At 45.0% G+C, this 25,246-nt stretch overlaps 1 protein-coding gene across 8 annotated transcripts in view; it reads left to right on the top strand.

The window, feature by feature from the left end:
• Nucleotides 1–25,246, top strand: part of Wdfy3 (WD repeat and FYVE domain containing 3) — a 238,750-nt gene that overhangs the window by 19,073 nt on the left and 194,431 nt on the right. For all 8 annotated transcript variants that reach the window (XM_085836931.1, XM_029478035.2, XM_085836928.1 and 5 more), the window contains exon 2: nt 10,134–10,222. The gene's annotated coding sequence lies outside the window, so the exon portion shown is untranslated. The remainder of the gene's footprint in view (nt 1–10,133; nt 10,223–25,246) is intronic.

Genomic DNA, 25,246 nt, shown 5'->3' with positions numbered 1-25,246 from the left:
TTTCCTTTAGTAGTCAGGGAAGGCAGCTTACCCAGTTCCTGTATGTAATTTCTTTGTCTTATCTCTGTATGTGGTGGCATTTTATCCCTTTTAAAAGATGGTTTTGTTGGTGAAGTGTCTGATGTGTAGGAGTGGGGTGTCACGTTGGGTTCCTAGCACCTGTGTGAAAGAGTAGGTATCAAAATAGGGGCAGTAGTCCCAATATTAAGTAGGCAAAGGGAGTGGGATTCCAAGATCAGGTTGGCCAACTGGTCTACCTTCATCAGCAAGCTCCAGGTTCTATGGGAGACCTGCCACTAGATAGATAGATAGATAGATAGATAGATAGATAGATAGATAGATAGATAGATAGAAAATAAACTTCAGGTTTCGTGGGAGACCTTCCACAAGATAGATAGATAGATAGATGCCACAAGGTAGATAGACAGACAATAGATAGATAGATAGTAAGTAAACTTCAGGTTCTGTGGGAGACCTTCTACAAGATAGATAGCCAGCCAGCCAACTGACAAGGCACCCATTCTTGACCTCTGGCCTCTCTCTGCAGGTGCCTGTGTGCACACAACAATTACTGTGTATTTACACACCAAACACATGCTTGTTTGCTTGCTGTTAAATTGAGTAGAAATTTTGTTATATATAACAAATACCAGTTTGTCACATGTTTCACAATTGTTTTCTCCCAGTTTATAGCTTCTTCTTAATTATATAAGTGCTTTTTAAAGAGTAGACATTGTTAATTTTGGTGGTCATAGGCAGGGTGCCGGGAGCATGAGAAAGCCAGCCACCCTGTATCTGTAGTTGGGTGACAGAGATGAATTCCAGTACTGCCTTTCTCCTTTGTCCCCTTTTTATTTAGTCAGGGACCCAGCCCTGATATGGTGCCACCTACATTAAGGGTAAGTCTCTCCAGCTTAATTAAACCTTTCTGGAAACACCCCCATGGGCACACCTAGAGGTGTGGTTCATGGTGATTCTAAACCCAGCCAAGATAGCAGTAAATATTAGCCATCACAGCCCTACCACTTGTCAGCTTGATGCTTTATATCACAATATTACACCCTAAAGTTTCCTTTTTATCTCATGATGTAAAAATTCTCTTAGTCCACCTCCAGGGTCCTCACAGTCTTTGTCAGTCCCGATACTGTTCAAAAGTCTCTTCTGAAACTCAGGCTGATCTCTTAACCCTGAGTCCCTAAAAAGGAAGAGGGAATAGACATCTAATGCACACAGTAAACATTCCCACTTCAAAAGAGATGTAATGGGCAGACAGCAAGGAAGCACTGGGCCACAGCACAACCTAAACACACTGGGCAGTATCTGGCAATGCTGCTCCAGATCTGGTGACTGGGCTTGACCCTGCCTGCGGTCATCTGGGTTCCAGCAGCCATAGGCAGCTGACGAGCGTCTCTTATACTTGGTGTCTTATACTTGAGCTATCCTCGGAAGACGTCCCATGGCTGTGGAGTGTCAGGGATACACCAGATTAACAATCAGACCTGTGATCCACTGAGTAATTTATGTGGCAGGTTTTTTTTTGGGGGAGGGGGGGTAGGAGAGGGAGGAGATAAGGTCTTATTCTGTATCCCAGGTTGCCTAATTCTATTGAGAGCTGGGTTTCTGTTTTCATTGCTTGAGACTGGTGACTTTGTGTTTCCTTTACGGTTTACACCTTTAAATATGTATGTGAGTTTTGTTTCGATAATATTTTGTTGAAAGTTCTCGATGTGTGAATGCACGGGGCATTGTTTGCAGTCATCTCTTCTCTCACTGTCTAGCTTTGGTGTCATGGCATTGCTGCTGTGCAAGCTGATTCATAGAGATCTTCAGTCTGGATGGCAGGGTAGTATGAACAAACATATTTAGAGACTATGCTGTCATTTATATAAGTAAGAAGGGAAACAAAAGCATACACACATCTGCTTGAATTTATCAAAAGAAAGGCTAAAGGGAGATGTCAAAGGGGGGCGTCAAAGGGGGGCGTCAAAGGGGGGCGTCAAAGGGTTCTGGAAGGGCGTGCACTTCAGAGTTAGACCTTTTTATGTAGTTTAGGCTTTTTCAAGCCTGCTACTTTTAATATTTAGGATGAGAATGGAAGATGGAAAAAAATGCTAAATTGCCAAAACCAAGTGAACTAGGTTATATTTTAAATGCATACTGTGCCCACATTCAAGAATGAGTCTAAGTTACTTATTAACACTGTGCTAGGGCAGCACCCTCAGCTTGAATGGAGGTGGAGGGACAGAGCCCCGAACTCTTTCTAGTGTGTTCACTGTCTGCACGTATGTGGACAAAATACTTTAGGGACATTTTTAGGTACCTTGAGGATTGAGTTTTGAAGTTGTTGGAATAAAGGTTTCCTGGAGAAAGGATTAATATATAATATGGGATCGGAGAAGGCAAAAACAAATCTTAGGGGGATGAATTGGAGTTAAAGGTACTAGTTTATCCATTTTTTTAAAAAAATATTATATATATAATATTATGTACATAATATATATATATTTTTAATAAAAGATTTATTTAATGCGTGAGTACACTCTATATGTCTTTAGACACACCAGAAGAGGGCATCCGATCCCATTACAGATGGTTGTGATCCACCATGTGGTTGCTGGAAATTGAACTCAGGACTTCTGGAAAAGCAGTAGTGCTTTTAACCACTGAGCCATCTCTCCAGCCAAATAATATATATTATTATGTATATTATGTATATGCAAAATAAGAATCCATGCCATTATAAACTGATTAGTAACCAAATAAGTGGGGGAGGGGTTGTTGTTTAAGTAGGACTCAAGTTTAAGAGCTGGAAGCTGTCACTGTCAGTTTGTAGCCAATTAGCATGCCTAGTGATGAGTAGTGGCGTCAAGCAGTGGGGGGCGGGGCACTGACCAGGGACATGGATGCTCATGATGCTCATGGTCTTAAAGCCTTTCCCCACTGTCTTAGTTTGGGTTTTATTGCTGTGAAGACTCGCCATAACCAAGGTAACCCTTATAAGGGAAAACATTTCATTAGTGTGAGCTTACAGTTTCAGAGGTTTAGTAAATTCTTGTCACGGTGGGAAGCATGGCAGCATCCAGGCAGACATGGTGCTGGAGGAGCTGAGAGTTCTACATCTTGATCTGCAGGCAGCAAAAGGAGACTGTGCCACACTGGGCATGGCTTGATTATAGAAGACCTCAAAGCTCATTCCCCACAGTGAAACACCTCCTCTAACAAAGCCACATCCACTCCAACAAGGCCACACTTCCTGGTAGTGCCACGCCCTATAGGCTGTGCATTCAAACACATAACTCTATGGAGGCCATACCTATTCAAACCATCACACCCACAGATTGTATACTAGTTGCAAGACATAAGTTAGCAATGATAAGATCCAGCAACAATATGGAACTGACGGTCACTGTGTGACCGCAGTTATGACACCTCAAAGGGACAGATCCTCATCTATGCCCAAAGTGACATGGCCTCACCTTAGGAGGAACCGTCATGCAAATCCTAAATCAGGAACGTTGTACTTTTTAAAGAGGAGCAGGTGGGGAGAGGGCTGCGTTTTATGAATAAGTAAGTACTGTAAATGACCTAGGCTGTAAAATGAGCCTTATTCACATTAAAGGCTTGAGATAAGGATGAACTAGCAATACAGCACTTGATCTTACCCAGGATGACAGAGTGAGAGAAAATGCTGCAGAGGACAGTATTGGATCAGTTGAGAAATTTGACCACACAGACCAAGAAACGATAAAGGTTTTGTAATGCCTTCAGTTAGCCAGAGTTGATGGCTGTGATTTGTCTATAAAGTACCTACCTCTAAAGAAATGCAGTCTAGTGTAGAAGCCAAGGGGTGTGATACATATGGCACGTGTGATTTATCCTGTGTGTGGGGTGGGGTGGGGTAGAGGTGGCTAAGGACAGATAAACACAAATTAAAAGGAATTACTAATAATAGCCGAATCTGGGTATGATCGTGTCTTTTGTGTTCGTGAATGAAAGCTCCTATAAAGTTTGAAATTATTTCCAAGCAAAATATTTAAAACATTAAAAACAATCTGGCCTTTATTTTAGACCGTTCTCATTTACAAAGACCTCGTTTCTTTGTGTGGAGCTGGGGTTTGGAATGAGCATTTTTACAATATTTCCCTCTGTTTTGGTGTTGCAAGCCACCCTTGTCAAATGCAGCAGCGGTTAGTGGAAAACAAGCTGTTCTGTGAGCCATAAGGCCTCAGTGTGCAGGTAGGTTTTACCACTGTGACCGAGGTCACACCTGCTATGGCAACTGCTGTCCTCAGGATTGTCATTATCTCATATTTTAAAGACATTTAGAATGATTAATTTACATTTTAAAAAGTACCATGATTGGGATGGGAGAGGGCTCAGCGGTTAAGAGAACTGACTGCTCTTCTAGAGTTCCTGAATTCAATTCTCAGCAACCATGTGGTGGCTCACCACCGTCTGTAATGGGATCGGATGCCCTCTTCTGGTGTGTCTGAAGACAGCGACAGTGTATTCACATACATAAAATAAATAAGTAAATCTTTTTTTTTTAAAAGTACCCTGATTATTCAGAGTATCTCGTTTTATAAGTTTAGACTTTTTACTGCCCCAGTGGTTACGAGTTTGCTTATTAACTGCTTCTCGCTGCTGTCCTCTCTCCTTTTCTAGACATCGACCATGTACCACCACACAAAAGTTTCTGCTCTCACAGCGTTCAGTTTTTATGTGTGTTGGGGGAAGGAAATGTTAGGAAGAGCCAGTAGAACTCAGCTTGTAATGCTGGAGAACTATCAGAGAAGGGATGTAGGGAATGCCAGGGCAAACTCAGAAAGAATACCCAGGAGGCATTTGAGCAATGACTTGAAGATGGGAAGGAAAGACTGCGAAGAAATAACACCGTGTAAAGACGTCTGTAGACAGCAGCAAGTGGGAAGGCCATGAGGTGTGATGTGCCCCATCTGCGGGAAGTGTGAGCAAGTAGTGGGAAGTGGTGCCAGGAGCTCAGCGGATGTCATATTGGGTCTTTTGGTTCCCACTGTGAGGCAGCGAGGAGGTCACTGAGAGATAGGGGTGTTCTTTACGTTGTATGATGTATGTAGGTCTGATCATCCTCACTGCTTTCACAAGAAGGGACTGGAATAGAGTTGTGTAGACGTCGGTAGGTCAGTTCCTAACCTTTGGTAGAAACTCCAGAGAAAGACGATGACACAGACTTTGAGATGCACTGGTACTGTGTATGGGAAGGGAAGTAGTTATAGAGTCTGAGTGTACTTTGGGAACAGTCAATAGGTCAATAGTAGCATCTGCTGATGGAGTGTAGGGGACGGACAAGAACCAGAGCTGCTGAGGTTGAGAAAGGGGGGTGGGGTGGTCAGTCGAGGGGATGGGGAGGCAGTTGCCATGGATGGGGTCAAACCAAGAGTGTGAGTGGCAGGGGAGGGAAGCGTGCCAGAGTGCAGCGAGTCAGTCATGCCAGGTGCTGCTATAGGGGTGAGGTCTGACTGGTCTTTAGAATTCACTCAGTGGGTGATGGCATACCTCTGAGTATCAGTGGTTCTGTGATGGGGAGAAATCTAACAGGAGTGCCCTCAGTCTGAATGGGAGGACCCTATCAGGCTTCATCCTCTAGTGACTGTATCCTCTAGTAACTGTCCATCTGTCTGCCAGTAGTTGTTATTTTACTGGGAGGAGACAGAGGCGGGACTTAACAGCAGCAGGCTGACTTCTTCAGTGGCAGAGGTTAGACCAGCTGTGACCAAGTTGGAGGCAGTAGGGGGTGGGGGTGCTGTCAGTGCCTGTAGCCCACATCTGATGGTCTGTGGGGTCAGGTCAGCACGTGGAAGGCCGCAGACTTCATGTGACTTTTGTTCCTTCCCTTCCTGCTTTTCATTGCATGATCTGGCATGTGTCCCAGAAGAGCCATGGGAGGCTATAAAATGGCTTATTAAAAGTTTCTCTCAGAAGATGGGCATTTTGTTATCATTTAATGCTCCACTGTGTTTAAACTCAGAGACCCCTGACAACTGCTAGAGACTAAGAAACAGCATTTTTTCCATTGATCTACAAACTATGAAGAGTTTAATTGGTTTTAAGCCTGTTAGACTTTGCTCAGTAGAACCCCCATGTTTAGTAGCACAGGGTTTAGTGAGACAGAGGTGTGGCTAACACTTTAGCTACGTCTGGAGTTCAGGTGACTGCTTCTAATTTATACAATTTAGTTTCGAAATTCAAATTTTTGTGTATGAACATCTGTGCATTTAAAAATGCTCAGCCTTTGACATCATACCAGATTTATCCTAAGTTAGAGGCAGGCAAAGCATGATATAAATATATGTAGACTTATAAGGGCCAGAGTGGAAATTCTGTCTAAATTTTGTCCTGTTTAGAACTTGATGCCTTAAAATTGTGTTATGTGCCACAGTTGGGATGCACCTACCTCATTTCCTAAGCATTTCTTTTGGCTGAACTTGCATTGAAATGAGAGCGTAGAATGCTCCATCAGCTGTACGGTATTTTATGTCTGCATGTCACTGTATCTGTAGATGGCATGCCGCTCAGAAGGACGGATTGAGGAAAACACTGGCGCTCTAGCTTGCTGTTTGCAGTTGCCTGGCTTCCTGCTCCTTCCACTTCTACTTATCTGATAGCTACTTGGGCCTGGCCACTGAGAACTGGCCGAACCAGATAATCTGCACCCAAAGCATGTGTAAGAGAAGAAGAGGAACTCAGGAAGAAAGGGAGCAAAAGATAGAGAGAGGCCTTTGGCCAAAGGGAAAGCATGAATTAACCAATAAATAGGGTAGAATGTGCACCATTGTTGATGAGCAAGAAGATTGCGGTTGAATCCATTTTATATCCTAAAAGTAAGAAAGTGAATGTGTGTGGCTAAATGTGGACTGTTACTGTTACTGCACGGGTAATTGCTAAGCACACAGTGGGGAATCCATTTGGTATCATCATGAAAATTGAATGAAGAAGTCTTGGAACTGTAATATTGAATGAGAGTATTCAGTCTTATAAGACAAGACCTGCTTGATGTCACTGACTTCCATTCTTGAGTTGGGTCTGTGACCTAGATGTTCTGTTTTGTTTGTATGAGGCAGGGAGGGGGTCTCATGTAGTCAAGGCTAGCCTCCAGTTGCTGTGTAGCTGAGGAAGGCCATGAACTCTTGCTAAGCACCTGCCTCCCAAGCTGCTGTTCACAGTGGTTGTGGTTCACTGGATCTCACTGTGGAATGACCCTGTGCTCTGTAAATGGACCCCAGTGTAGTTATCAGCTCCTTAGTTAAGAACAACAAAATCCCCTTTCTGCTGTTATACACATACAGGCTGGGGAAGCTCTGCTCCTTGTCTCCGGTTCCACATGTCAAAATTTCTCTGAAGTATGTGCCTAAGAATTAAGGAGAATGTGTATATTCAAGTCTCATTTGATAGGATTGAGAGGCATGAGCCTGGTGATATTTATGTCATTGTTCTGCTTTGGGGTTAACTAAATTATTTGCAAATAATTGTTGTAGGTAGCAAATAAGATATTGAAAATATAATCAAGACTGGGCAATAGTTCTCTTAGTAGAGTACTTGCCTAGCCTTTATAAATGCTGGAATTGTAACGCTGAAGGAAAATGTTAAATCCTGTGAGACGAGAGCTGTCGGACACCGTTTTTATGGATTTGTTTATCGGGTCCCCAGCATCTCATAAATGAACTGTGGCGCTCACTTCTATAGTCCTAGCACTTCAGAGGTGGGCACAGGAGGGCCAGCTACAGAGTGAGCTCAAGCCTAGCCTCTGCTCCATACGACCTTACTATTAAGCCACACTCTGAAGACAGAATTTAGGACACATGTCATCACTTCTGGTTTTTCCCCTACTGGCATTTGAACTCCCGATACTGTTATTGGGTTGCTGGTTTAAAGGCTTCTTCCTCAGTAAGCTTTGTGTGCGTGTGTGTGTGTGTGTGTGTGTATCTACTGTCTGATGCAGCGTACAGCTAAGACCAGTTGAAGATGCAATATAGTATTTTAAAAAGTAATGTTTATTATTTGTGCCTGTCTCTGGGGGAGCAGTGCCTGTGTGCTATGGCATGCTGTCCTAGTTTGGGTTTCAGTGCTGTGAAGAGACACCATGGCCAAGGCAACTCTTATAGAAAACACTTATTTGGGGCTGGCTTACAGTTCAGAGGTTCAGTCCATTATTGCCATAGCAGGAAGCGTGATGTGAGATGCAGGCAGACACGGTGCTGGAGGAGCTAAGAGTTCTACATCTTGATCTGAAAGCAGCCAGTAAGAGACTGATCTGAAAGCAGCCAGTAAGAGACTAAGAGTCTTCACTGGGCTGACTTGAGTCCTCAAAGCCCGCCTACACAGTGATATACATCCTCCAACAAGGCCACGCCTCCTAATGCCACTTCCCATGAGCCAAGCATATTCAAGCCACCACACATGCTTATGGAAGTCAGAGAGCAGCTTGCAAGAATTGGCTCTCTCCTTCCACCATGGGGGTCCTAGGGATCAAATCCAGACCATCAAGTTTAGGGACAAGGTGCCTTTCTTTCTAACTTTACCTTCTACTTAATTAAGCACCAGCCAAGCTTGGTTGGCTTAATGGTATATGCCTGTAGTTCAACACTTTGTTCAGACCTTGTCTCAACAAATAAGCACGAATAAAAACAGTAGCAACAATAAAAAAATCAGCAAAGAAGTGAGATACTCGTCACAACTAGATTATGCTTGGATAAGTGTTTAAATGGTAACTAACTGATTTTGTTTGAGTTGTTATGATTAAAAGAGCTTAACAGAGTTTTTAACCCTAAGTGGCAGTGTGCAGGAGTGGCAGTTTGCAGGAGTGGCAGTGTACAGGAGTGGCAGTGTGCAGGAGAGCTGAATGTTGGTAACTACGATGATGCTTCTGTAGGCACAGAATGCTGGCCAAGAGTAAGAATGGAGCTGGGAGGTCTGCTGGGATTAGTGCAGGGTACTCATTTCTGAAGACGGGAAACTTGGGACCAGAGAAAACCATTCGTTAAAACCGTGTAAAGTTTCTAGAGCAGAATTGATGTTGTTCAGAGCCTAGACTCCATATCCATATGCGAGGGCTCCCCTACTGAAACCCAGGCTCACACATAAGAGAAGCATTCATATAGCCTATGTGTGACCCTTGAGGAAGAATGGGGATTTTCTGGTTTTAAATTCGCATCCATCCATTCAGCTCTCGACTTGGATTACCTTCTGATGCTTGACAAGCACACCTGAAGAAATGCTGTTTGTTTATTGTTGGTTTTTCTCCCCTTCCTGAAGGGGAGATGCTGTACTCTGTGTTATGCCCCCAAGGGGAGAGCTGGGGTAAGGTCTGCCCTGACCTCACCATGGTGCTGGCACTCTGTGTTGACATAATTTCTCCAGGTCTCAGCTTCTTCGCCAGTGGAAGAAACCAAACTGGGTGATTTGGAGCGAATATTTTAGTTGATCTACTTTTCATGGATTTTTTTTTTTAAGCACATCAGCTCTATTTTTTAAAAGCTTTTTTTTTTTTTTTTTACATTTTATATATTCATTTTGTGTGTATGTGTGCGTGTGCGTGCACGCATGTGCGCCATGGCAATCTTGTAGAAGTTAGAGGGGGATTTGCAGGAATCAGTTCTTTCCTTCCACTGTGTAGGTTCCAGGGTTCAAACACAGGTTGTGGTTGTCAGGCTTGGTGGCAAGCTCCTTTACCCACTGAGCCATCTTGCTGGCCTCCCTTGGTGGCAAGCACCTTTACCCACTGAGCCATCTTGCTGGCCTCCCACTTTTCACAGATTGGGTTTTTTTTTTTTTGTTTGTTTGTTTTTAAGGATTTATTTATTTAATGTATATTTGAGTACACTGTAGCTGTCCTCAGACACACCAGAAGAGGGTGCCAGATCCCATTACAGATGGCTGTGAGCCACCATGTGGTCACTGGAAATTGAAGTCAGGACCTCTGGAAGAGTAGCCTGGGCTCTTAACCATTGAACCATCTCTTTAGCCCTATCACAGATGGTTTTAAAAGCAGTTTACCTGCCTGAGTGGTGTGTTCTCAGGTGTTAAGGAAGCAGAGAGGGTGCTGGGTCGGCCGGAATGCTAAACACAAACTAAATCTCGCCCTTTCTTTCTCACAGGTGTAACACTTCTCGACATCTGCTTCAGGAAGAAAGTGCCTGCCATTCCTGTCTCTGCAGATTCATGCCAGCCCAGCACACAGCATCAGGTCAGTTGTAGCTCTTCATAAAGGAGTGAGGGATGGGATCCTTGAGACACGTCATGTCTGCGGAGCTGGGATTCAGAAGAGCCAGGTTTCAATCCTGCCTCATCCCGGAGAGCTGGGTCAACTAGGGAAAGCCATGTTCTCTTCATGGCAGATAATATTCCCATCCAAACTGGGCATCCTGGAATTCACTACAATTCTGCCTTTAAATCATCAGTATTTTTTATCATGGGTACCTGTAATGACAAAATTATGTGTTGGAAAGATTTCCTTTATCTCTTTCCTGGAAAATACTGCTGAGCTTTGATGAGCTAGTGCATCAGAAATGAAAATTACAGCAGATTGTTAGTGTCCTTGCCTTGAGGGCCTTCACTGCCTAGCAACATGACCCACCCACTACAGAGCATCAACCACTCAGTTGCCTGACTCACTCACGCACCCTCCTGACTGCTGACTGGGAGCTGAAGCTTTCTGCCTCTGTCCATCATCAGAGAATATTATACCACCACTGGCTCTGGGAAAGATGACCATTCAGAATGGAAAGCAAGGTTTTTAGGAGATGTGTAGTAATGAGCGGCAGTGACGTCAGCAGCAGGGTGCTGGGACCATCTGTAATCACTTCTAGACGCAGCCTTCTGTAATCGGCTATGTTGTCCCCACTGGGAGGGACCAGGTTGAGTGGAAACTGGCATCGTGAAGTGCTTGTGAGTCCCAGGGCTCTGCGGCTGCCTTAACTGTGGTGTTCCATTTTGACCGTGGGCTTTGACTTTTCCATGGCTTCCAGTCCTTCCGTAACAGTCTTTACTTAAGAGATGGCGCCTTTTGGGCCATGGCAGTTCTCTGCTGGTCAAAAATCCCTCAGCTGAAATTTGCTTAACAGGGTGTCAGGGTTTGGGGAGTGTTCCAGACACAAGGGCCTAAGCACAGAGATTCTCCGCTCTCAGCAAAGGGTGTTTCCCTGTCCTCTACACACATGTGTGCATATCTCCTCATCTTCTACACATACGTGTGCACCTTTCTTTCCCTATCTGCTGCACACATAGTGTCTTTTCCTGTCTCCAGCACCTTGCTGACTTCAGCCCATCCTTTGTGACAGAGCGTGCTTAGCCACTCCACCCTGTAAGGAGCCGTCCTCACATTCGCCATTATAAGATGGCACTGACACCTGTGTTCTAAGTAGTAAACAAACCATCTGCACATGCGCTGGGGTAGTTTCCCACCCCATGTGCTCTGCCTTTCCCGTGATGACAACTCTGGCTGATGGGCTGCAGCCAATCAGGGAGTGACACGTCCGAGGCGGAGGACAGTCCTCCATAAAAGGGAGGGGGCTCCGCCATCTCTCTCTCTCTCTCTGGCTCTCTTCTCCACTGGCTCCTGATGGGGTAAGCAATAAAGCTTGTGCCGCAGAAGATTCCGGTTGCCCTGAGTGTGTTCTTACCAGGGGGAACAAAAGCGGCGAGCAACACCACCCAAGCTGTGTTTTACTCTAGACTCCCTCAGCAGGTTTTTCTTTTTTTCTTTTTTTTTGATTTTTCAAGACAGGGTTTCTCTGTATAGCCCTGGCTGTCCTGGAACTCACTTTGTAAACCAGGCTGGCTTGGAACTCAGAAATCCGCCTGCCTCTTGCCTCCCGAGTGGGATTAAAGGCGTGCGCCACCACACCTGGCTAGGTTTTTCTATCAAGTACCAGCCTACATTTCCCAGATTCCAGTGTTTCTCATGAAGCCTCAGGCCGGCTTCGGAGAGGAACCCATTTAAAAACCTCACATTGACCTGGCGGTGGTGGCACACGCCTTTAATCCAGCACTCAGGAGGCAGAGGCAGGGATTTCTGAATTCGAGGCCAGCCTGATCTACAGAGTGAGTTCCAGGACAGCCAGGGCTACACAGAGAAACCCTGTCTCGAAAAACCAAAAAAAAAAAAACAAAAAAAAAAACCAAAAAGCCAAAAAACAAAACCCCAAAAAACCCACCTCACATTGGCTTTTGTTAAAGCCTAGTCTCTAAAATCACGTGACTTCTTCCTCCTGAGGTACAGGTCTGATAGCCTGCCAGTGCCCCTCTAGCAGACACGCCCCCAAAACTCGGTGGAGCAGCACATGTTAGCACTCCAACTGAGGAAACTGAAGACGCTCAGGGAAGAAACTCAAGAAATTCCAGGTGAATTTGTGACTGGGAAGCTGAAAGGGCCAGGTGTATAAAGTTTCTATAATCAGAAAAGAAAAAGTGGCAAAATAAAATTGCATTGCTAATGCTTTTAGAGTTTTAAGTTATGATTTATTTTCCCCTAATATTAAGAAACAGTGGTTACCACTCAGGACCCAGGAGAGCTAGATGAGCCTGGCTCTGCAGTAGAGCATCCGCCTGGCATGGTTAAAGCCTTGAGTTTGGTCTTCTTCACTGCAGATAAACCAGTGTCGCTAAGTAGGTAGATGATTTAGGAATTTTTTTTTAAAGATTTATTTATTTATTTATTATATGTAAGTACACTGTAGCTGTCTTCAGACACTCCAGAAGAGGGAGTCAGATCTAGTTATGGATGGTTGTGAGCCACCATGTGGTTGCTGGGATTTGAACTCCAGACCTTCGGAAGAGCAGTCGGGTGCTCTTACCCACTGAGCCATCTCACCAGCCCTGATTTAGGAATATTGATCATCTTCATCATACCTTTATGCTGTGAAGCTTGGTGTAGTTTTCCTCTGTCCTGTAGGCTTTGAGTAAAGCCTTGTTCGCACACCCCCTCACCGAACTGAACTTTAAATCTATAGCACTCCCCACAGATAGGGTACTTATCTGGAGAGCAAAGTGCCCATGAAGTCCACTAGTCAATGAAAGTCAACCCCTCAGTGTGTCCCAGATGATCCTAGTGGACACCTAGAGACCCCAAGCTATGGCCTTGTTCTTCACTGTCAGCCAGGGCAGGTTCCAGCCTTGTTCTCCACCATCAGCCAGGGCGGGTTTCCTGAGCTCTTCTCATTATCTCAGCGGGAACATGGCTTCCATGCTGGTTGTTAGCAGAAGTGTCAGATGCCATGGCTGCTCGAAGGCAGCTTGGCACAGTCCGTGAGAGGGCTTTGCTTTGCTTGACCTGGGAAAAGGAGCAGAGGTGATGCAGGGAAGCACTTCTCCTCGTGGCCTTGTCAAGGATGCCACCTGGTCCTGGGGATTGTTTTTTTTTTTTTTTTTTTTTAATTCACTTTATATCACAGCCCCCACCCTTTTCCCTGTCCCACCCTTACAAATTCCTTCCCCCTCTCCAGCTGGGCAGTGGTGGCGCACACCTTTAATCCCAGCACTTGGGAGGCAGAGACAGGCGGATTTCTGAGTTCCAGGCCAGCCTGGTCTACAGAGTGAGTTCCAGGACAGCCAGGACTACACAGAGAAACCCTGTCTCAAAAACAAAACAAAACAAAACAAATTTCTCCCCCCACCTCCTCCCCTTCTCAGAGAAGGAGGAGCCCTCTTTGGGTACCACCCTACCCTGGAGCATCTTATCCCTACATGACTAGGCATATCCTCTCCCAGTGAGGCCCAATCAGGCCGTCCAGGTAGGGGGGAAAGGGATCCAATGGCAGGCAACAGAGACTGAGACAGCCCCTGCTCCACTTGTTCAGGGACCCACATGAAGACCAAGCTGCACAATGGCTAGAAATGTGTGTGTGTCTAGGTTCAGCTCCTGCATGCTCCCTGGTTGGTGGTTCAGGCTCTTATGAACACCTATGGTGGCCTCCCCCCTCCTCCTCTCTGGTAGGAATTTCATCTCGGGTGATCCCTATAGATTCCTCATATCCTCCTGTCGCAGGCCTCTAGTTAGTCATCAGAGGTAACCCCCCTGCCCTTCCCCCCATTTCCATTCTCCCAGCACCTGATCCCCAGCCCTTTCCCCCTCCTCTCCCCCTTTCCTACCCAGTTCCCTCTCTTCATCCACCCCTCATGACTATTTAGTTTCTCCTCTGAGTGAGATTCTTGAATCCTCCCTTGGGATTTCTTTATTATCCAGTTTCTTTGGGTCTGTGCATTGTAGCATGGCTATCCTGTAGTTTATGGCTAATATCTGCTTATAAGTGAGTACATACCATAAGTATCTTTGTGGCTCTGGGTTACCTCACTCAGGATATTATTTTCAAGTTCCAGCCATTTGCCTGAAAAATTCAAGAATCTTTGTTTTTTAATAGCTGAATAGTATTCCATTATGTGGATGTACCACATTTATCCACCTGTGGACTGTTTTACCAGGACCTCTGCTAAAAACACTTGATGTATTAATATGGTTGTGAGATGTCTGTGGCTGCTTAGGGGCCTCCTGAGGGAGCTAATCTTTGGAAAAAAAATGCATCTGTGGGTAAATAAAGAAAAGGGAGAAATTTAGGAGGAGGAAATCTCCCCAACCCAAACACTTTGACCTGATTTGGTCAGGCATCAGACATGCGCCCAAACTCTTTTTTTTTTTTTCCCCTTTTTATAATAAAAAGGGAAGGCTGCTTTTGCTTTAGCAGTGTATGGACACTGGTAACCTCAGCGCGTGGAGGCCATGGTCACGGTGTGAGGTCAGCCTGGACTACTAGAGAGATCCTGTCAGAAAGAAAAGAAAGAATAAGCACAAAGGAGTCCTCACGCGAGTTCTTGGCAATACAAATAATCCAGAGGAGAGAGAGGCACCGAGAAGTCTGTGGGAAATGAGCTTTCAGGGGGCTGCTTAGTTCTTTTCATGCATTGAAGGAGAAACCTCAGAAAAACTGTCCTAGGCTCGCACGTCAACTGCCCAGGTCCAGGTTCAAGTTTGTGTGAATGCACAGATGGTGTATATGAGAGCAGGCAGCAGGCACAGTCAGAGAAAGGCCGAGTCATATTTATGACTTTTCTATAATACCATATATGCCATATATATACTTGCCTAATAATTTTTTTTTAAAGATTTATTTATTATATGTAAGTACACTGTAGCTGTCTTCAGACACTCCAGAAGAGGGCGCCAGATCTTGTTACGGATGGTTGTGAGCCACCATGTGGTTGCTGGGATTTGAACTCTGGACTTTCGGAAGAGCAGTCGGGTGCTCTTACCCACTGAGCCATCTCACCAGCCCGCCTAATAATTTTTAACATCAAAATAAGGACATCTCATTTCTTAGTTCAAGAGATGTCTTTAAGAACCTCACAGGTATAAATATTCACCTCTACCCCAGTTGCGATTTAAAAGTTAAAATTTAAGGAGCAGAGTTAAGATTTGGCTTAGTTAAGAGCACGTCTTACCTTCTCCGTTCTCGGCGGATGAGCCTTGTGTTTTACAGAGCTTGTGCATGTTTACATCTCTTTGCGGGAAAGCTACTAAAGGTTTTCCAGAAAGCGAGAGATCCCACTGGAAAGAATGGGATGGCAGGCTGGGAGAGGACGAGTCTCAGCCAGACAGGACAGTGAGTGTCTGTGATGGCAGACTGGGAGGTGGGGAGAGGAGAATTCCTGGGAGCTATGGTTTGGGGTATACAGTAGCACATAACAAAGAGACTGTCTCAGACAAGACAGAGGGCAGGTGCTATCCCTAGGGCTGTCCTCTGCCCTTTGTATGCATGCTGTCACACAGAGACAGACACACACACACAGACACACATACACACATATACACATATATGTACACACATATACATCACATACACAGACACCCACAGATACACATACACACATGCATACACACAGACACAGATATGTGCATACATACACATACACATACATATACATATACACATATGTATACACACAGAGATACACACACACAAGGATAAGAGAAAAAAAGAATGCACTGTGCCTGTCTGTGGGGGTCTTCCCACACACTTAGTTTATTTAGAAATGAGTACATTTTCATGTGGGCTTACCTTTATCTTCTCTGTTTCTTGGATCATGCTTTTCAGTAGTTTTCATTTCTTGCACCTGCTGAAGAATGGCCTGTTCAAACAATGTAGTTTGATAATGTCACATTTATATTGGAAACCCACCCACTTTATCTGAATAGCAGCTGATGGTAATAAAAGCAGTATTATTAGCAGGTAGCACTTACTGTTTCTTTTCTTTCCCATGCAGTTCTTCATTTATTCTTCCTGACAAATAGATTCCAGTATTGTTATTCTAATTTTCTGTAGGGAGTCGATGCTCCGGAGCTCACTCAGCAGCTGCTTGGGAGTCACAGGGAAAACATCTCACTTTCCCCCTTTTTGACCCTAAAAGGGCATAAAGCACTTTGACTGTGTATGTGTTTGAATTTAGTATTTGAAGATGGTCATTAAGATAATAATGACCATCTATAGGTCACGGGTTTCAAACGTCTTATTCTGTTGGTGAGAACACTTACAGATTTCTGAGAGGAAACTGTCTGGAGTCAAGAGTTTCATGTCTGCACCGACTCTGGATGGGGTTAAATTCTCTCTGGGCAGAGAACCTCCTGCCATGACCCTGAGTCTCCAGCACAGCCGGACCCGGGCGTAGTCTTGGTAGTTAGTGTGTTAGTTCACTCTGTAGGCAGCCAGGCGTTCACATTCACCTTGCTGTGTAGACAGTGCATGTACAAGACAGGCTCTTACTTGGTGGTCCTTGCAGGTCTCACACTTGTGATCCTTCTGTGTGCTGGGATCACTGGCAAGTGCCTCCACACCTGGCTTTGGAGAGTTACTTTGAAAATAATTCTCTTAGTGCCAAGTACTACAGGACTCAAGTACAGGAAGTGCGGCGGGACTGCCAGCATGGGGATGTTTTACATGTCTGTCCCTTTGTTTCTGTTCCAACGATGCTTGTACCCTTGGTTTTGTCTCTCCCTGCAGATTGCTCAGCTTTCTTAGCCTGTTCAGAGTCTGAGTGTGAAAGCCGACTAGACAGTTGCCTCGGTTGTTCTAAAGGATGTCCAGTAGCTGTTCTCAAAGGAGCCCATTTGTTAGGAGAGAGGAGCCAAGGCTTGGTCCTGAGGAGTGTCTGGTAGCCATTCTCAGAGAGTCCAGTTTAGTGTTCATACAAGGAGTTTGCTCTCCGGAGCAGGGCTAGGAATGGAGGATTCTCTATGATGCTGTTGGGAAGACAGTGAATATGTTCCCTGTGGTAACTACAGAGGGAACTGAAGAAAACCTTTGAGCTTTAAGTTCGAAACTGTTTTATAAAGGTAGCTCATTACAGTTTCATGCCTTTGCGGGTGTTAGGTTTGTGCTAGACTTTACTTCTGTGTTTCTTCTTTATGAGTCTGAATGAGGATACATTCTGAATCTCCTGGTGCAAACAGGTGTCTAGCTGCATGGCTACTCCAGTCTTACCTTATATCTCTGTTAAAGATGCAGTGGGCCTCAAACACCTGAGCCCTGCTTTGTCTGACGAATACAGCAAAGCCATGTCTAACCTTTGCCATCTTTTCCATGTTGTCTCCAAATTGAACATACAACTCCTTTTTTTTTTTTAAGCTTTATTTTATTTTCTCAGACACAGTCTCTCAGTCTGTAGCCTTGGCTATCCTAGAACTCACTATGTAGGCTAGAGTATCCTTGAACTCACAGAAATTCACCTGTCTCTGCCTCATGAGTGGTCAGATTACAGTTTATTTATTTATTTATTTATTTAAAACATTTGCTCATTTGGTGTGCAGATGTGTGCCCAAGCACTGACACCAGGTGGAGGTGGGAGTCACAGGCTAGCCCTCAGGGGTTCACAGGCTAGCCCTCAGGAGTTGCCTCTTTCCTATCACCCTGTGGATTCTGAAGCTTGGGCTCGAGTTATCAGGAGGAAGCAAGTGCCCTTACCTCTGAGCCGTCCTACCTGCCCTGTACTCCTGCCTGCATGCTTTGCACGAGTCCTGGGTCTCAGAACGTGTGGACTTTTTTTTAAGATTTAGAAAACAACTCACAATATAATTAGTGGACAAGATGTAAGACATTGTAAATAATTCACGTTTTATGAAAACATAATTCAGCCTCTAACTTTTAGTTTTCCTTGCTGAGACACTCCAGTGAACACCGTAATAATGTATGCGTTAAGGAGAGATGTGTACAGCTCAGCCACAGATCTTCATCCGTGTGACACACAGTGACCTGGCTCTGTGGTGGAGTCGCGTGCATTTGTTTACAGAAGGGGAAGAGAGAGCAGTCATAATCTAATTTATTCTTCTCACTTTTACCCTGACTCTAATGGTAATCCATTCTGTGAGTAAGCAGTGAGCCCTTAGCAGGAAGTTCCTTCCACTCTGTGGGGAGCATTGGAAATGGAACCCAGGGGCAGAGCTCAATAGCAGAATCCCAGGGTCCTAGGCATGCTGTGCAGCCATGCCCCAGTTCCAGGGTGCTAGGCACACCACACAGCCATGCCCAGCTCTCTTTCATCTATTGTAATGACCTTTTGAAGATATCTGAGACTAATTCCGCATTCCTTATTTGTTTTTTCCTGGAGTCTGCCTAAGGAGGGGAGAAAATATTATCCCTGTCGTAGGAGCAGTAAGCCACATGAGATTTTTAAAAAAAGTCCTAGGGCCTGGCAGTGGTGGCGCACACCTTTAATCCCAGCACTTGGGAGGCAGAGTCAGTCGGATTTCTGAGTTCAAGGCCAGCCTGGTCTACAGAGTGAGTTCCAGGACAGCCAGGACTACACAGAGAAACGCTGTCTCGAAAACAAAACAAACAAACAAACAAAGACCCAGGAAATTGGATTGCAGCAGAGCAGTTGTGGCTTGACCGAGGTTGACGGAGGTTGATGTTTGAACATGTGAGGTTTCTTTCAGGTTAATGAAGCAGAGGGCAGGCAGGGGGCAGTGAGTTTTGTTCGGAAGGCAAGAGACATTTTGTCAATTTGTCAGAAGGCTTTCTCTGCAGGTGCACGGGTAAAAATATTTTGCATTGCTTCTTGCAAATTTTCCAGGACTTATTCGGAGCTCTGCCCTCCCATGGTGGTTGTGTGACCATGCAGTAGTGGGCGAGACTCAGAACCAGATCCTGGCTGTAATCTGGCGTCTCTCCGTGTTAGACAAGCAACCCTGTTCAGAACTATAGCCTTGCGCCACTTCCCTCTTTGTGGTGAGGAAGCCCTGGTGTAGGGAAAAGAGCAGAGGCTCTGCAGCCAGCAGACTACCCTGAGTCTATGTCCCCTGCTACTGGCACAGGGACCTGCGGCTCCATTCTCAAGTGAGTACATGAGCACAGTTCTCCCCAGTTTGCAAAACTAAAGATACTCCTCACAGCCGGGTCTAAGCATCAAAAATTCATACAAATAGGATCGATACTCTCTACGTCACTTGATTTCTTGTTGGCATTAACAAGCTAATTTGTGAAAGGTGCTGACAGTGGACTTGAAATAGAGCAGCTACCTGGGCCAAGTGAGACAGTGAAACGTGAAGTCCCTGTGCTGAGAGTAAAGGCCTGCACAGAAGACTTGCAGATGCCTCAACAGTAAGAGATGGCTGTGAGTCATGCACGAACATCCTCCACGTCGGAGGAACCTCCGAGTAATGAGTACTAACTGTGGGTGTGAGCCTCACAGGTACCTCATTCCCATTGTCGAAATCTCGGAGTAATACTGCTCTGAGAGAGACCAGAAGCGTGTGCTGGAGAGCAGCGTTTCCTTTCAGAAACCATTTGAAGAGAGCAGAGTGGGTAGTTGAGTATCACACGCGGAGAGTGTGCTCGTGTGCAGAGTGTGTGCTCGTGTGTGAAGAGCGTGCTTGTGTGCGGAGAGTGTGCTTGTGTGTGGAGCCATGGCCCTTTGATCCCGTGCTGTAGACTGCTAAGGGTGGAACGCCTGCGCTGCTCTATTCGTAGTCTCTCAGTGCCTTCCTTTTGATGTTGCTTAGAGGAATGTGTCTTATTTTTAAACGTTTTTGTAAAAACAAAATAATCTAGTCACAGCACTTGCAGCTTGACGGTATGCGGAGAGTAATGCCTGCTCACAGGGCTGAGGACCGTTCTCTGATCCAACTGGAATTTTAATTTCTGATGCTTAGACCCAGCTGTGAAAAATAGTCTTTAATTTGCTTCATGAATCAATATCTCATTGTTTTTTTTTTTTTTTTTCCCTTGTAAGGAGACAAAATTTCAGCTCCATCTTCCTCTGGCAGGGGCTGGGCCAGATGATTAAATTGAAAACAGATAGTCTGACCCAGCTGGGTGCCATTGCTGTGGACGTGGGGAGGGAGAGCACCTTGAAGGAACAACTGACTTAACCACTGAGGTTTTCGTCTAGAAATGGCTGCTCTGCTGTTCTGGGCTGTGCCAAGGGGGCACCATGGGAGAAGGAAAATGGAACAGGTCTCGTTCAATGGCAGCCAGCAAGCAGAGAGCTGGGAAGGCAGGAAGGGGCAGGAGTCCTTCAAAGGCGCACCCATGGTGACCCTGACGTCCAGTCAGGCTTTACATCCTGAGATTTCCCCCCTCTCCTGTCAACAGCTGAAGACTTAGCCTGTCAACACGTGCTTTTGGGGACATTTGATATTGAAGTGATAACATGTCACATGGTGCAGAAAATAAGGGGACATTTGATATTAAAGTTCTGTTAGATGCTACAAGAAATAAGGAAATGTTTCAGAGAGAAAGAAAGGGCCGGAGAGGCAGCTGGAATAGAACGTTTATGTAATAAGTTGAACAGAATGTTGAGAAAAGCTGAGGAAGGCAGGATGGCTTGTTTCCATGGGGTTGTTAACTGGGGAGAGGTGTGGCTAGGACAAGGGCGGGGCCACAATGTCATATGCACTGGTCTTTACACCTCAAGTTCTTCCTGATAAGGCCCTTGTCCTTCTAGTAGAATGGGAGCACGGTCTAGACTTGAATCTTATTCCCTTTGTTTAGCCAAACGTGGTGGCTCACACTTGTAATCTTAGGATTCTAGAAGTTGAGGCAGGGGGATTGCTACACAGTAAACTACAACCTGGAGTAGTTGTAACTGATTTTAAATTCAAAGTAGTCTGAATAAGAATGGCTCCCTTAGGCTCACTTATTTGATAGCTTAGTCATTGGGGATTGGCTGTATTTGAGAAGGATTAGGAGCCCTGTCCTTGCTGGAGTGAGAGTAGCCTTGTTGGAGGAAGTGTGTCTGTAGGGATGGGTTTTAAGGTTGCAAAAAACAACCTTAAACTTTTGTTTCTCTCTGATGTGGATCCAGGTGTAGCTCTCAGCTACTAGTCCAAGGCCCTGTGTGTCACCGTGGTCTCCTAAGCCCTGTCATGATGACAATGGACTAAACCTCTGAGGAAGCTTCCAGTTAAAAGGTTTATTTTGTAAGTTGTAAGTTGCTTTTATAAGTTGTAAGTTGCCTTGGTCACGGTGTCTTTCCACAACAGTAGAACAGTGAGTAAGACATGAGTTCCAGGCCAGCCTGGGCTACTGAGAGGGCCCTGTCTCAGTCTGTCAGTCAATAGGAGGGGGACAGTGTGGAACAGTGTATTCTGAGTGACTTATTTTTAACTTCCGCATCCCAAAAAACCAATATGGTTTCTCTCTCCCCCAAGAGGAGAGGCCTAAAGAGGAACATGCTCTCAGCAGCTTCCAGCCAAGCGTAAGTTCGGACAAACATGTCCACTCTGGGCTCCTTTTCATTCTTTATCAGCCTGTATGAAAAGTTAGTTAAATGACGTGGCTGCATATAAAATTCTGTGTTGTGTTCCCGTTTTCTTTTTAACAGACACATCTTTGCATGCTATGACCTATAGGAATCCAAGCAACAGCCAAATTGCAACTGAGAGGATCTGTGACCTCCCCTGTCCCAGGACGTATAATTTAAGTTAAAGATTGAAAGACAAATGCTGTCTTCTGAAAAAGGCAGGAATTATGCTCTGTGGAGAGAGGTTGCACCGTGGGCTATGGGGTCTTCATGCTTGTGTTCAGCTCACCAGCTTTTCTCTTGTGTGAACTGGACATCTACCCTCGTCCTGAGGAGCTGAGACTCCTTGTGGATCTCGGCATCTGTTGTGTGGAACACTCTTAGTGTGGAACATCAAGGAAATACTTATGCTTATAAAATATCCCAAAAGCTCCTCATGAAAGTTACTTGAACCTGTTACTGTTACCCAAAATCAGTGGGTCCTACCAGCCAGACACAGGTACGTCGTCCAACTTTGACATACAATAAGCATAGGTTTGTGTGTATGTAGCTTCGGTTGTATATAGCAATGTGTTAATTCCCTGAACTGGGAAACTACAAATCTACAAAATGAAAGCAGCAAAGACAGCCATTTCAGTTTACATAGAACACGTTGGTAGGACTGTCCCCATGTCACTTCTGAGGTATCGGAGAGTGATAAAACGTGGCTTTTTAGAGCCAGCCTTGATGGTGCAGCACTCCTGTGAGGCTTACACAAGAGAGTCCCGGAGTCGAGGCTAGCCTGTGCTGCATGGTGAACTCCAAGACAGTTTTGTTATCCAGTGAGAAGATGGCCTCTGCAGTTGTCTCCTGACTGGGCTCATGCTGCTCGCTGGACAGTCCTCTTGGGAAGTAACAAAAGACCCTGGGTAGTAATATTTATTTGCATATTTCTCAAGATCCAGGAGGAAGAAGAAAGATCTAAAAATACATCTGTAATGTGCTGTGACTTAAATTCATCTAGTAAGTTCTTTACTGTCTAGTTCACCTCCTGTTAAACAACCTAGAAGGATCCTGGTCAGATTTCATCAGACCGTGGAATGAAATGGTAAGCGGTGTGCGGATAACTCAGGGCCGTGGCGGGTAGGTGACCGTAGTCACCGGATGAAGTGCTCAGTGCTTCAGAGTTCAGATCCTGGGCCGCTTGATCACGGAGGGGAAAAAACCTACAGCGGGCAGCTTTCCCGGAGGGCACGATTATGGGTGTGAGACTTGAAGGAAATGGAGGGAAAGTGATATTTTTGTATAACGTAGGCCTCATGTAAGCCTTAAGCTTGGCAATTGGTTGTACTGGACCCCTGAAATGGAACAGATCCGAGTTTCTGAGGTTGTCTTTCAGAAATAATTTCAAACATTATAGAGAAGTTGCAAAGGATGCTATTGAGAACAACGTGTTTCCTTTATCTAGATTTGCATAGGGTTGTTCTTTTCTTGCGGGAGAATTTGTTATTCCTCATTTACGTATGGCTGTTTCTACGTGTATGTATAAACACACAGAGACATTTAAGAGTTCATCAATACATGGCAGCCCTTTTGCTATAAGTCTCAGTGTGGATTCTAAGACTGTAATCTCCTAATCAACAGGCTTCTATGTGCCCAAGCCTGTGTTTCTTTGACCTACCATTTTCTGTCCACTTTGTAGCAGACGAGCCGTCTTAGAGCACTTTGCTCTCCTTCCAGTGCGCGAGCTCACCTGTGGTCCTGTGTTGATCTAGATGGTGTATTAAGTCCCCTTAGCTTGGCTGTGATCAGCTCTAAAGAGGAAGCGGGGCTGTTCATGGTTCCAGAGGTTCATCCCATGGTTGGGTGGTACTATCCTTGGGCAGGAAATCTTAGAGGCAGAGTGTGGCAGAGGCTCAGCTTCTCAGGAAGCCGAAGGGGTAAGGGAGACCCACCATCAGAGTCACCATGGTGACCTTCTCCTTCTGGCTCAGTACCACCAGCTAAAGACCAAGCATTCGGTACATGAGCCAATTGGGGACATTTCACACTCAGACTATAGCAAGTCCCAACTGTCTCTTTCTCTGGGATAGTTGTGCACACCTTGTCTTTTGTTGAATGTCTTGAGTGTGCACTATGCACTTATAGCTTTCCCTTTGTTTTATCGTGGCTGTGATGGTTTGTATATGCTTTGTCCAGGGAGCTGCACTATTAGGAGGTATGGCCTTGGAGTAGGTGTGTCACTGTGGGCGTGGGCTTTAATACCATAGTCATAGTTGCCTGGAAGTCAGTCTTCTACCAGCAGCCTTCAAATGAAGATATAGAATTCTCAACTCCTCCTGCACCATGCCTGCCTGGAGGCTGCCATGCTCCTGCCTTGATGATTATGGACTGAACCTCTGAACCTGTAAGCCAGCTCCAATTGAATGGTGCCCTTTATAAGACTTGCTTTGGTCATGGTGTCTGTTCACAGCAGTAAAACCTAGATTAAGACAGTGGTCGTGCCTCTTACTTGCTGTGATATCAAGAGAGCATCCTTGGGCGAATGAAATATTACATAAGGAATATGTCTTGTCCATTATTTGAGATACATGTTTTGACCACCAGTTTCCCTGTCTGATTTCCTCCCTTTGTGGTCATTGTAATTCTCTGGCAGCTAATGAAGAGTCTGTGGGGAAGGAGGCACTATAAGATAATTAAAATGCAATTCCTCATAATAATGTAACATTTGTTCATCTCTTATATGTAACATTTGTTGGTGATAATTGTTGAAATTATTCTGCTTATTATTGGTATGAAATCACAGTCGTTCCCCCCCACCCCCAATGATTATTCATTCATTATTTTCTCAGAATTTGGTCCTCAAACTGCCCTGTGTCTCACTGGACTCTGATGTCCTTTTATGTGCCTAGCAATCCTTTTTAAATGATCATGTCCTTATTTTTACCCTTTATAAAAAGGTTTATCACATACATTTAATGCTCAGCACTTGGAGTTAGCCATTGCCCCAAGTGGCTGTGGTTCTTCACCAAGAAGAAACAAAACAAGACAGAGACACTTGGCATGTCTGTCAGTGCTGGGTATTGTTTGTAGGTTCCAACAGGGGACAAAGCTTACAGTAAATATATGTGTCTTTATACGTAATAAACATACATGCATATGCACGTATCGTTTGTCTGTGTGTATATAGTATGCTCCTGTTATATACATGTATGAAGTTATGTTTTGCTGTTGTTTGTTCCAGGCAGGGTCTTCAGTAGTCTTAAACTCACTGTGTAGCCAAGGATGGCCTAGAACTCGTGGGCGCTAAGATTACAGGTAGACCAGGTCCAGCTGCATTTTGAAATACAGGTTCACGTTGATCCCTTCATTTGGCCCTTCCTGCAGTGAGAGCCTCAGCCTCACTCGGCAACAGTTCCGCCTGTTTGTGCAAAAGGAATGGAACCAGGAAGGTGTCTTTTCAGATTACTCCATTTTTTTCAAGGTTTTTGTGTTCTGACCCTTC

This window comes from Mus caroli, unplaced genomic scaffold (assembly GCF_978045245.1).
Source record: "Mus caroli unplaced genomic scaffold, Mus_caroli_1 scaffold_4, whole genome shotgun sequence".
In the NCBI taxonomy this organism is placed as follows: domain Eukaryota; kingdom Metazoa; phylum Chordata; class Mammalia; order Rodentia; family Muridae; genus Mus; species Mus caroli.
The sequence above is the reverse complement of the archived record's forward strand: the minus strand, read 5'-3'. Positions and strand labels throughout refer to the sequence as shown.